This window comes from Elephas maximus, chromosome 13, assembly GCF_024166365.1.
Source record: "Elephas maximus indicus isolate mEleMax1 chromosome 13, mEleMax1 primary haplotype, whole genome shotgun sequence".
Lineage (NCBI taxonomy): Eukaryota > Metazoa > Chordata > Mammalia > Proboscidea > Elephantidae > Elephas > Elephas maximus.
This window is the reverse complement of record NC_064831.1, coordinates 11,409,241-11,421,029: the sequence shown is the minus strand read 5'-3', so window position 1 is coordinate 11,421,029 and position 11,789 is coordinate 11,409,241. Positions and strand designations below refer to the sequence as shown.

Genomic DNA, 11,789 nt, shown 5'->3' with positions numbered 1-11,789 from the left:
TTCCGATATGTCTATTATCTTACTTATATTGGCGGGTACGTGTATTAGAGTCTCTGGTTGATGCAAATGATTAATATCTTGAGCTGCTGACAGAAAGTTGGAGTTCCGGTCCACCCAGAATTGCTATGAAAGAGAGGTCTGGCAGTCTACTTCCGAAAACTCAGCCACTGAAACCCCTCTGGAGTACAGTTCTACTCTGGCACACTGGTGTCATCATGGATCAGAACTGACTCAATGGCAACTGGTTTTATGTGGGTATTAGCACACACAGTTATGTATATTAACACGGATATTATATCCTGATATTTTCATTCAACATTAGTCTTTTCTCATGATAAATTTTTTTTGTTTTTTTTTAATGAGGGCATTAAATTAGTTTATAATATTCTGTGTGCATGTAGTATATGTTTTTTAATGATTTGACTGTAGTTGCAATAATAAATGCGCATGTTTCTAGTAATCTTCAACCTATACTTACATCTTTTTAACATACATCTCTGCCACTAAAGCTCTTTGTTTAATTATTGTTTAACACTCTTTATGCCTAAGAGATGGTCTTAGAAGCAGCCCTGATCAGTTTTTCTCCCTCTTACTCATGAAGCCCCTCAATGTATTCCAAGGTATCAACTACGAAGGATTTTACGTACTTATCGTTTGTTTATTTTTCATTCAGTCAGTATATTCCATGGGCCATAAATAGTCTATGTTATGCAGATACAGTGGTGAAAGGTACACACTGTCCCTGTCCTCATGAAGGGGACAACCCAGTGCAGGTGGGAGGAGCACTGGGGAAATGCAGCTGAGAGAAAGGACAGACAACCCTCCAGGAAGCACACTGGACTTCAGAGAGGCTTGCTGGCTGCTGTTCACCTGGCAGGCTTCTAGACACCAGAGTACCCTTGGGCTTGGTGCCTGCTCCTCTCTCTACTGACACCCTCCCTCTAGGATGCCTCAGTGAGTTCACTGCTGTCTATTTGTAGCTAAGGACCTGAGGTTTATACCTCCATCCATTCAAACTCCTCCTGGGTCCAGACTCATATATTCAAATGTCAGCTTAACTCTCTGTATTGACCTCTTTATGCATTATAATGATACATTCCTCATATGGCCATCATGAAAAGCAAACATGAAAGAAAAAGCACAGGAGTGCCTGGCACCAGTGCAGGTACTCAATGACCATTAGCTGTTGGTATTATCCTTGACATCCCCATGTGGGGTGAAGTTTTATTACAGGACATCTCCATGTGGATATCTAACAGCTACACCATGTTATCTAGGCTATGAAACAATTCTTGGTTCCAACCACCATTCTGTTCTTATCGATGAATTTCTCAAGGCTTCGGTGATGGGAGTGTGTGTTTTTCCACACAATGGACGTGATTAGGAATGGTTGGCTATGTCCTACACAATAAATTGCTTCAGCATTCCTATGGGTGACCATTGAGACAAGTTTCAGCCAACGAATGTAGCAAAGAATTGGAACCACTCTCAGCTGTTCATGCGAGTACTCTCAATCCAGAATATCTGGTAAGTCGACTGTTAGGGATTGAATTGTGTCCCTCCAAAATGTATGTGGAAATCCTAACCCCTGTACCTGTAAATCTGACCTTGTTAGGAAAGAGGGGGCCTGCTTTTATTATGTGAATGAGGTCATACCAATGTAGGGTGGGTCCTAAGCCTAACTCTTCTTAGTTATAAAAGGAGCAGAATACACACAGACACAAACAGGTGAAAAGGAAGACAGACAAAGAAGACAGATGCTTCTAGAAGGCCAGGAACACAAATGATTGCTGGCATCTACTAGAAGCTGAGGTAGACAAGGAAGGACTTCCCACTACAGCCATGCCCTGAATTCGAACGACTACCTGCTAAACTGTGAGAAAATAAATTTCTGTTCTTTAAAGCCATCCAGTTGTGTTATTTTTTGTTATGGAGGGACTAGGTAACTAACACACATACCCGTTCTTATAAGTTCAGCCCAGTGCAGAATAATTTTCTTCCCTCCTTGGTCTAGACCACCCGAACCTGCTCTTTCCCTATCAGTGTCCTTTGCTTTCACCTAAGAGCTATGACAGAGTCAGCTCGATGGTGATGCATTGAAATTTCAATTTATTTTTTATTTATGGTTACTATTAATTCTAGTATTTTCTACAGTTTTCAATGGAGACAGTCCTATAATCTATGAATAGCAGTTATACTTTTTCTCTTTTTGTACTAGCTTACACTTCCAGTGTTAAATGTTTAATAAAAGTAATGATAGAAGCACCCTTACTTTATTGTTTATTAATTTTAAAGAGAATGTCCCACACGTCACCATGAACTATCATGCTAGTTGTAGTTTTCCACGTTTGGGAACTCCTTTTCTGTTCCATGTTTGCTCCTAGTCCTTATCTCTCCGTGTGATTGGATTTTATCAACCTGCTTTGCCCCCATTTCTTGAGGTGAGCATATGTCTTCTCTTCTTTCACCTATGCATGTGGTGAATGAAATTACTAAATCTTTAACGTTTACTCAAATTTGTATGCCTACAATAAACCGCCTTGATCATGGCATGTTACACGGTTTATACTTTGCTGGATTTCCTTTGCTGGCATCTTACGTAGGGTTTTGCATCTCAGTTACTGAGTGTGCTTGTCCTCTAACTCTTCTTCTACCATCCTTCTCTAATTTGTTATCATTTTTAAACTAGCCTTAAGGATCAAGTTAGGGGAGTATCTCATGGTTTTCTAATCTCTGTTGACTGTGTACAAGATTAAAATTACTGTTTCTTGCATGTTTGCTGGAACCTGACTGGAAACGATCTAGGTCTGCTGTTTTCTTTGTAGGGAGATCTTGAACTACTGACCCATTTTATTTAGTGGTTAAAGGCATCTTCTGGTGCTAATTTACTTAGAAAAAATTCTGATGCCTGTTCTAGGTTACTCGAATCTCATCTTCAAATATTGATTATCAGGGCTTGTAGCCTCATGCAAGGCAATTCATCAATCCCAGATTTCCCCAGAGTCAGGCTCTGCAACTCTTCCCAGTACCAAATTCCCTCATTTAAGACTTATTTGCAAAGAGACAACAGTATGCTATCTACGCAGTTGTTTATCCGCAGCCTTCTTGAGTCCATAATGTGAGGATACAGTCTTCTAATACTTTTTTTGTAATTGTTCTTTTTCTTATTTTTTTTTCCTTTTTTCACTGCCAATACCCCCCGCCCCCCAGTCTAGTAGTTTTAAAGTTGTGCGTTTCAGGTTCAAGTCTGTAATCCAGCTGAGCTTCTGTGTGTGCTGCATGTGTGCAGCAAAAGAACACGCTTCTAGAAGCAGAAAGCAGGCAGTGCGACTGTTGGGCGGTTGGTGGGGCGGGGGGGAGGGGAGCTGCTGCTCAGAGAGGGCGCCCGAGGGAGGCACGAGATGCTGGGCAGCCCACCGCAAGCCTGCAGGCTCCAAGGAGGCGGAACCTGCGTGTGCCATGAGCCTTTTGAGACAGGCCCAAGCCTGCCCAGCCGGGTGCTAACCTCACATCCGCCAGGCTTGCAGGTTCCACCAGGACTAGAGGAAGCCTAAGGCCAAGGAGGGCAAGGTCTAGGGTCTGGACCTGAGAACTGATTCTGCCACTTGTGATCGTAGCGCTTATGCTGGAAAGGAGGGCAGGAAGCATATCGCAACGTGTGTCCGGACAATGACCCAGAAGGGGGGAGTTGTGGTCACCCACGGACTCTGGATCTGCATATGGAGGCCCCCAGGGTGCAATTCCAGGAGCAGAAGGCAAGGCCACAGAGGCCAAAGTGCACCTCTCCGATGCTTCCCAGGGGCATTTCCCCAAATATGGGGAGCAGTCCCTCCTCCGGGCTAGGGGCTTTGTTTCCTCCATTGTCATCACTGACTGTGAGCAGACTCTAGTCTATGCAGACTAATGAGGAGTTATCAAAATGAGCTCCAAACTCCGGATTTGAGTTAAGGATCATAAATTAACACAGAGAAATACGACTTTAGCAATAAGTGACTGTTTGAAGCCCAAGTTGCCTTAAAACACGGAATTTCAGTCTTTCAGCTCCTCTGCTAATCTAGTGACTAAGAACAGGATTTCAATGGAGCTCAAAGATGTGGGGCACTGGGAATACTCTGGGTCTGTCTGCTCACGGCTGATTGCCTGATTCCCAGTTTTATTATACAGCTTAAATACAGACCAGAAGAGGAGTTTGGGGCTTGACACCTGACATCTTAACACCAGTTCCTGTTTCTTGAGGAAGGAAGAGGTAAAATAAATCAGCGTTTACTGTGTCCTTCTCCATCCCCGGAAGTCTTCATGAAGACCCTCTCAGGTAAGGATTGACAGGGAGTGGCTTGGTTTACTATTCGACTTTGTCCTTCAGTCACTTTGTTTATGTCCTGCATGTAAACTATTATGCATTGACAGAAGCATTCTAATTCTTATGCAGAATGACTAGACATGCTGCAGAATGACTATATTGTGCCTCCCTCGGGCACCCCTGTCTGCGCAGCACCCCCCACCGCCAACTGCCCAACCGCCTCTCTCCTGGCATTCTGCTTCTAGAAGCATGTTCTTTTGATGCAGAGATGCAACACACACAGAATCCCAGCTGGATTACAGACTTGAACCCGAAGACCTTATGCAGAATGACTGTTTATGAACCACTAAGCTTAGTACTAAAGCAGGTACTTACCCCTCAGAGAAGGCCCTGGGGGAGGTTGATACATGCATTCCCCAGTGCTCCTGCTGCTCTAGAGGTGCCTGAAATGCCTCTCTGGGAAAGGCCTTCAGATTAGGCTCATGGCCCACGTGGGAATTCAGGCCAATTTTTCTGTTAAAACATCTCATTTAGCTCTGAAAATGTTATTATCCAGTTTATTCACCAGACATGAGTACAGACATCTCATATTTTCAAAATTAATCCTATTCTCTGATACTAATTTGCCACCAAGAGTATATTCCAAAGTGTTTCCAATAGGCTAGCAAGTCTTTCCAAAGAGGGGAGTCCTGCGCCATGTTGTCCAGTGACAGCAGGGTTGGCATAATATGTTTACCCAGATACCTACCACTTTTTAAAAATTTTTTATTGTGCTTTATTTGAAACTTTACAGAGCAAATTACTTTCTTGTTCAACCATTTATACACAATTGTTTTGTGACATTGGTGGCAATATTCATGATGTGTCAATATTCTCTTCTATGCTCCAGTTCCCCGTTTCCATCTGCCATGATTCCTGTTCCATCCTGCCCTCTTTTCTGTGCTTTTGGGCAGGTTTTGCATTTTCGGTCTCATACACACGATTGAACTAAGAAACACTTTCTTCACGTGTGTTATTGTTTGTTTTATAGACCTGTCTAATCTTTGGCTGAACGGCGAACTTCAGAAGGTACTTTCGACTTTGTTGCTTTCCATAATTCCTGAAATTCCAAGTCTACCACCTGAAGAACTTCCTTTAGTGTTTCATTTAGAACAAGTCTGGTGGCGATGAATTCTCTTAAATGTCCTTCACCTGAGAATGTCAATATTTTTCCTTTACTCATGAAGGAAATAACAGCCTATAGAACACTGGGTTAATGTTTCTTTTCTTTCAGTGTTGAAAAAATGTTGTTTTCACAGCCTTTTGGCCTCCATGGCTTCTGATGATGAATACAGAGTCATTCCAACTGTTTTTCCTGTGTGAAATGAGTTGTTTTCTCTCTAGCTTCTTTGAAGATATTTTCTTGGTCCTTGTTATTCCACAATTGACAGTGAGGCATTTGGGGGTAAAATTATGTGAGTTTAACTTGTTGGAGTTTGCATAGCTTCTTGAATCTGTAAGTTTATGTCTTTCAACAAATTGGGAAAGTGTTGAGCCAGTATTTCTTCAGATACTTTTTTCTACACTACATATTTTCTCTACACCTTATGGAATTCCAATAAATAAATGTTAGATATTTTTGGATTTTTTTGAGGCTCTGTTCATTTTTTTTTCAATATTTGTTCTCTGTTTTCAGATTGGATATTTTCAATTGAACTATTTTCATCTCATTGATCCTTTTGTCTGTCAACAGCATTCCGCTGATCAAGTGAATTTTTTATCTCTATTTTTCCTGTCTAAAATTTTCATTTGTGAATGGTTTCTATGTATTTTTCTATTTTTCTAAGGTGTGCCTGTTACTTCTTTGAGCGTGGTTAAAGCAGCTTTTTAAAATTTTTGTCTATGATTCCAAGACTGTGTCTTACTTCAATCTTACAGAAAATGTTGATGTTGTTTGTTTTAGGAATCACTTGACCCAGTTATGTTCAGGCTGCAGGTTCTTTCCCAACTTCTGGATGCTGTGGCTCAGATGTCAGTTCAGATTTTGAAGACTTTGCGGTGATATTTGGATGTAATCTATGGGAGTGTCACTCAGTCTGGGACCTTGTTGGTGTTCTAACCCATAATGCAGTTCTCAAAGGATTGATCTACTTCTTGGGGTCAGAGCAAAGCATATGCAACTACGGGAGTGGAGGGGGTATGAAAAACAACTTTATGGTATCCCTGTCTTGAGCCGCCAGGTCTCTGTCTCTCTGAGGCTCTCTGATGTCTGAGCAGCTACCTTCCTGGTCCACTGGCAAGAATGTTGGGGCTTTAATCTCTTCATTCTGCCGTGCAATTAAGTGACTGGGTCTGCCTATGAGGCCAAATAACGGTAAGATGGAGAAAATGTAACAGAGATTCCTCTATATTATTTGGTCCTTATATACTTAGGTCAGAGAGAAGGCACACTGTTTCTGGTGATACTTCCAAACAGGTATGGAGAAAAAGGCATTAACAGGTCGATAGCTGCATACTAGGTGTTACGGATTAAACTCTGTCTTCCCAAAATGTATATATCAGCTTGACTAGGCCATGCTTCCCAGTATTGTGCAATTATCCACCATTTTGTCACCTGGTGTGATTTTCCAATGTATTGTAAATCCTACCTCTATGATGTTAATGAGCGAAGATTTGAAGCAGTTATGTTAAGGAGGCAGGGCTCAATCTACAAGATTAAGTTGTGTTTTAAGTCAATCTCTTTTGAGATATAAAAGAGAAAAGAGCAGAGAGACAGGGGGACCTCAGTACCACCAAGAAAGAAGTGTCAGGAGCAGTGCATCCTTTGGACCTAGGATCCCTGTGCTGAGAACCTTCTTGTCCAGGGGAAGATTGGTGACAAAGACCTTCCCCTAGGAGTGACAGAGAGAAAAAGTCTTCCCCTGGAGTTGGCACCCTGAATTTGGATTTACAGAGCCTCCTGGACTGTGAGGGAATAATTTTCTTTGTTAAAGTCATCCGTTTGTGGTATTTCTGTTACAGGAGCACTAGATATCTAAGACACTAGGTACCAGGAGATGTACATTTCCCAGCTCTTTCACTCCCAGGGACACTATGACTAAGTAGCCATTGCCATAAATCCATGCGAGAAGACTATTCTGATTACTGCTTTGACTCTACTGTCTGTTATGGTAACCACACTCACCTTGTCTTTGTTGATTGAGTGCCACCACTTGGCTGCTACCACCATGGGGTCCGGTCAACTGCATTGTAGTCAGGTGTCTTAATTCAGTTAGGGCAGTTCTCACTGTGGACTCTTACTTACATAAAATAGCAACCACAGAAGTCTTCAGTAATGCTGGGGCTTGCTGCACAAATTTGTACCTCACCGCTATGGTAAAAAGAGAGCCCCCTGGGCACTCCGTGTGTGGGTCTGCGGGTCCAGCCTAATAAATCCGTTCTAACATGCCAATTTCCCTCAGCCTTTGGTTACCTTCTCCTACGGTATACCATGGCAGATCTGCTATTTCCACTTGATTTATTGTAGGCCACCACTTAATCCATGCTTCAGTAAACCAGCCAAATAAACTCTGAGATCCTTTTCTAACCTCTGAAGCTGAAACACTGAATGAAGAATCTATGCTTCCTGGGTCTATATCAATAAACTCAGACTAATCCACGTTTATGTTGCTTGCACCGTTATCCCACACCCCATAATAGCCATTCCCACACATATTCAGCAGGTTTCTGTATGTATATATTAGAAAAATCAAGCAGTTCTTTTGGAGTTTAGCATACCTTCTCCTGGGTCACACTTTATAGTTTACCTTTTGGGGCTTGTTAGGACTGAAGTCTAGGTATAGGTCTAGAAGCAAAAATGGGCAGTGGCAGTGGGATGTTCAGCCGTGTCTTATAAGGCATCTGACTAAGGTGATGCCCCAGGCAATGCCCCAGATACCACCCCAGGAGACAACTCAAACAAGACACTTCAGGCACAGCTGGGGTAATCTCATCAGATGGAGGTGGAAGGGATAATTATTTTACTGGGAAGGGTGCCTTAGCAGGCAGTTAGAGAATCTCTTCAGATGGGAATAAGAGGTCTGGTTCTGTTAGGAAGAGCGATTCAACAGAAATTGGAGGTTCATTGTCCCCCGCTTCCTGACTGTCTGCGCATATGTCCTCATCCCGAGTTTCAGGATCCCATTTCTTCCCAATCAGTGCCCTCACTCTAACTTCAGACACCATTTGAGGTTGGATATTCAACTGGCGCTTTAATTCAGTCACTCTTATGATAAGAATCTGAGTTTATTTTTGGCAGCATTAGCCTTGTTACTATAAGAAATATGGTTTTCCTTCTGGGCACAAGTGGCAGCTTTCAAATCTTATATGTGGTGCTCGAGCTTTGAGTCCATTTCTTTCATTCACCAGTGTGGCTAGCAAAAACGGGACCAACCAAGCAGCTTCCTTATTATTCTTATTCTGACAAAATTATAGAAAAGTATCAAATATGTAATCAGGCAGAGCCTTGTCTCTCACAAATATTTGATCCAGTGGTAGTAGTATTTTGCGTATTTCTATTGTCACCTCCCACCATGGATTAGCAATAGCCTGTTTACTACTGGAGACAGTCATCAGTGCCTTTAAGACTAGCCAGACTTGAGAATCAATTCAGAAAACTCATCCTTAAGATTTGGTTCCTCTAGAACCACAGTAGGTACCAAATGTCTTAGCCTGGGATCTCTAGAGGTGCAAAACTAGTGAAGAGAATATATATATATATATATGGAAACCCTAGTCACATAATGGTTAATAGCTATAGCTGCTAACCAAAAGGTTAGCAGTTCGAATCCACCAGGCGCTCCTTGGGAACTCTGTGGGGCAGTTCTACTTTGTCCTGTAGGGTCACTATGAGTTGGAACCGACTCGATGGCAATGGGTATATATATATATATATACACACACACACGCACACACCTATACATATATATATGCATACATATGTTAGTTGTGGCTGTTAGATGCCATCGATCCTGTGTAAAACAGAATGAAACACCGCCTGATCCTGAACCATCCTCACAATCATTGCTATGTTTGAGCCCATTCTTGCAGCCATTGTGTCAGTTCATGTTGTTGAGCGCCTTCCTCTTTTTTTCTGACCCTCAGCTTTTCCAAGCATGATGAGCCTCTCCTGGGACAGGTCCTTCCTGAAAATATGTCCAAGGCACGTGAGACGAAGTCTCGCCATCCTTGCTTCTAAGGTGCATTCTTGGTGTACTTCTTCCAAGATGGATTTGTTTATTCTTCTGGCAGTCCATGGTATATTCAGTATTCTTTGCCAACACCATATTTTAAATGAATCAGTTCTTCGGTTTTCCGTATTCATTGTCTAACTTGCTCAAGCATGTGAGGTGATAGAAAATATCATGGCTTCGCTCAGGCACACCTTAGTCCTCAAAGTGACATCTTTCCTTCACAACACTTCAAGGAGGTCTTTTGCAACAGGTTTGCCCAATGCAATACATTGTTTGAATTCTTGACTGCTGCTTCTGTGGGCATTGATTATGGATTCAAGTTAAATGAAATGCTTGATGACTTCAGTATTTTCTCTATTTATCATGGTGTTGCTTACTGGTCCAGTTGTGAGAATTTTTGTTTTCTTTATGTTGAGGTGTAATCCATACTGAAGGCTGTAGTGGTTGCTCTTCATCAGTAACTGCTTCAAGTCCTCTTTACTTTCAGCAAGCAGGGTCGTATCAGCTGCATATCATAGGTTGTTAGTGAATCTTTCTCCAAAACTAATGCCATGTTCTTCTTCTTCGAGACCAGCTTCTCAGAATGTTTGCTCAGCATACAGATTGAGTAAGTATGGTGAAAGGATACCACCATGACACATAACTTTCTGATTTTAAACCACACAGTATCCCCTTGCCCTACTCAGATGACTGCCTCTTGGTCTACGTAGATATTCCGCATGAATACAGTTAAGTGTTCAGGAATTCCCATTCTTTGCTAAGCTATCCATAATTTGTCATGAGCCACACAGTTGAGTGTGCTTGTATAGGAAACAAAAATAGGTAAACATCTTACTGATATTCTCTACTTTCAGCCAAGATCCATCAGACATGAGAAATGATATCCCATGTTTCATGTCTTCCTCTGAATCCAGCTTGAATTTTTGGTAGTTCCCTGTCTGTGTACTGCTGCAACTGTTTTTAAATTATATTCAGCAAATTTTTTCTTGCGTGTGATGTTAATGACATCGCTCGATAATTTCCGCATTGCGTTGGACCACCTCTCTTTGGAATGGGTACACATATAGATCTCTTTCAGTCATTTGGTCAGGTAGCTGTCTTCCAAATATATTGGAATAGTCAAGTGAGCGCCTCCAGCACTGCGTCCGTGTGTTGAAACATCTCATTTGGTACTCCATCAGTTCCTGGAGCCGTGTTTTTTCCAATGCCTTCAGTGCAGCTTGGAGTTCTTCCTTCAGTAGCATCAGCTCTTGATCCTATGCTACCTCCTGATATGCTTGAACGTCGACCAATTCTTTTTCGTGTACTGAGTCTGTGTATTCCTTCCGTCTTCTTTTGATGTTTCCTGTGTTGTTCGATATTTTGCCCATAGAATCCTTCAGTATTGCACCTAGAGGCTTGAATATTTCCTTCAGTTCTTTCAGCTTGAGAAATGCCAGGTGTTTTCTTCCCTTTTGGTTTTCTAACTCCAGATCTGTTCACATTATTATTATCATACTTTGTCTTCTCCAGCTTCCCTTTCAGGTACTCTATTGAGCTCTTTTACTTTATTATTCCTTCCATTCTCTTTAGCTACTGTACATTCAAGAGCAAGATTCAGAGTCTCTTGTGACATCCTCTTTGGTCTTTGCTTTCTTTCCTGTCTTTCTAATGACTTTTTGTTTTTTTCATATATGATGTCCTTGCTATCATCCCACAACTAATCTGGTCTTCGATCATTAGTGTGCAGTGCATCAAATCTATTCTTGAGATGGTCTCTAAATCCAGGTTTGATATACTCAAGGGCATACTTTGACTCATGGACTTGTTTTAATTTTCTTCAGCTTCAACTTGAACGTGAATATGAGCAACTGATCATCTGTTCTGCAGTCAGCCCCTGGCCTGATTCTGACTCATGATATTGACCTTCTCCATCATCACCTTCCACAAATTTAATTCCTGTCTATTCTGCCTGGAATAGTTCACGAGTATAGTCACCATTTATGTTCCTGACGAAAGGTATGTGCAATGAATAAGTCATTGGTCTTGCCAAATTCTATCATGTAAGCTTCATTGTCATTTCTATCATCAATACCTTATTTTCCAACTGCTGATTTGTCTGCTTTGTTTTCAACTTTGCATTCTAATTACGTAATTATCAGTACATCTTGATTGATGAATGCATCACGTTTGATCAGTTTCAAACTGCGGAACTTGGTAAAAACCTTCAACTTCTTCATCTTTCACATTCATGATTTGTGTGTAAATTTGAATAATAGTCTTATTAACTGGTCTTCCTA

General features: G+C 41.6%; 1 long non-coding RNA gene across 1 annotated transcript; it reads left to right on the top strand.

The window, feature by feature from the left end:
* The first annotated feature begins 1,425 nt into the window (after window positions 1-1,425).
* On the top strand, window positions 1,426-11,453 carry LOC126057234 (uncharacterized). The gene is made up of 3 exons (XR_007512455.1): window positions 1,426-1,527; window positions 4,165-4,312; window positions 11,334-11,453. It is a non-coding gene; the product is annotated as an uncharacterized LOC126057234 (long non-coding RNA).
* Window positions 11,454-11,789: the final 336 nt, after the last annotated feature.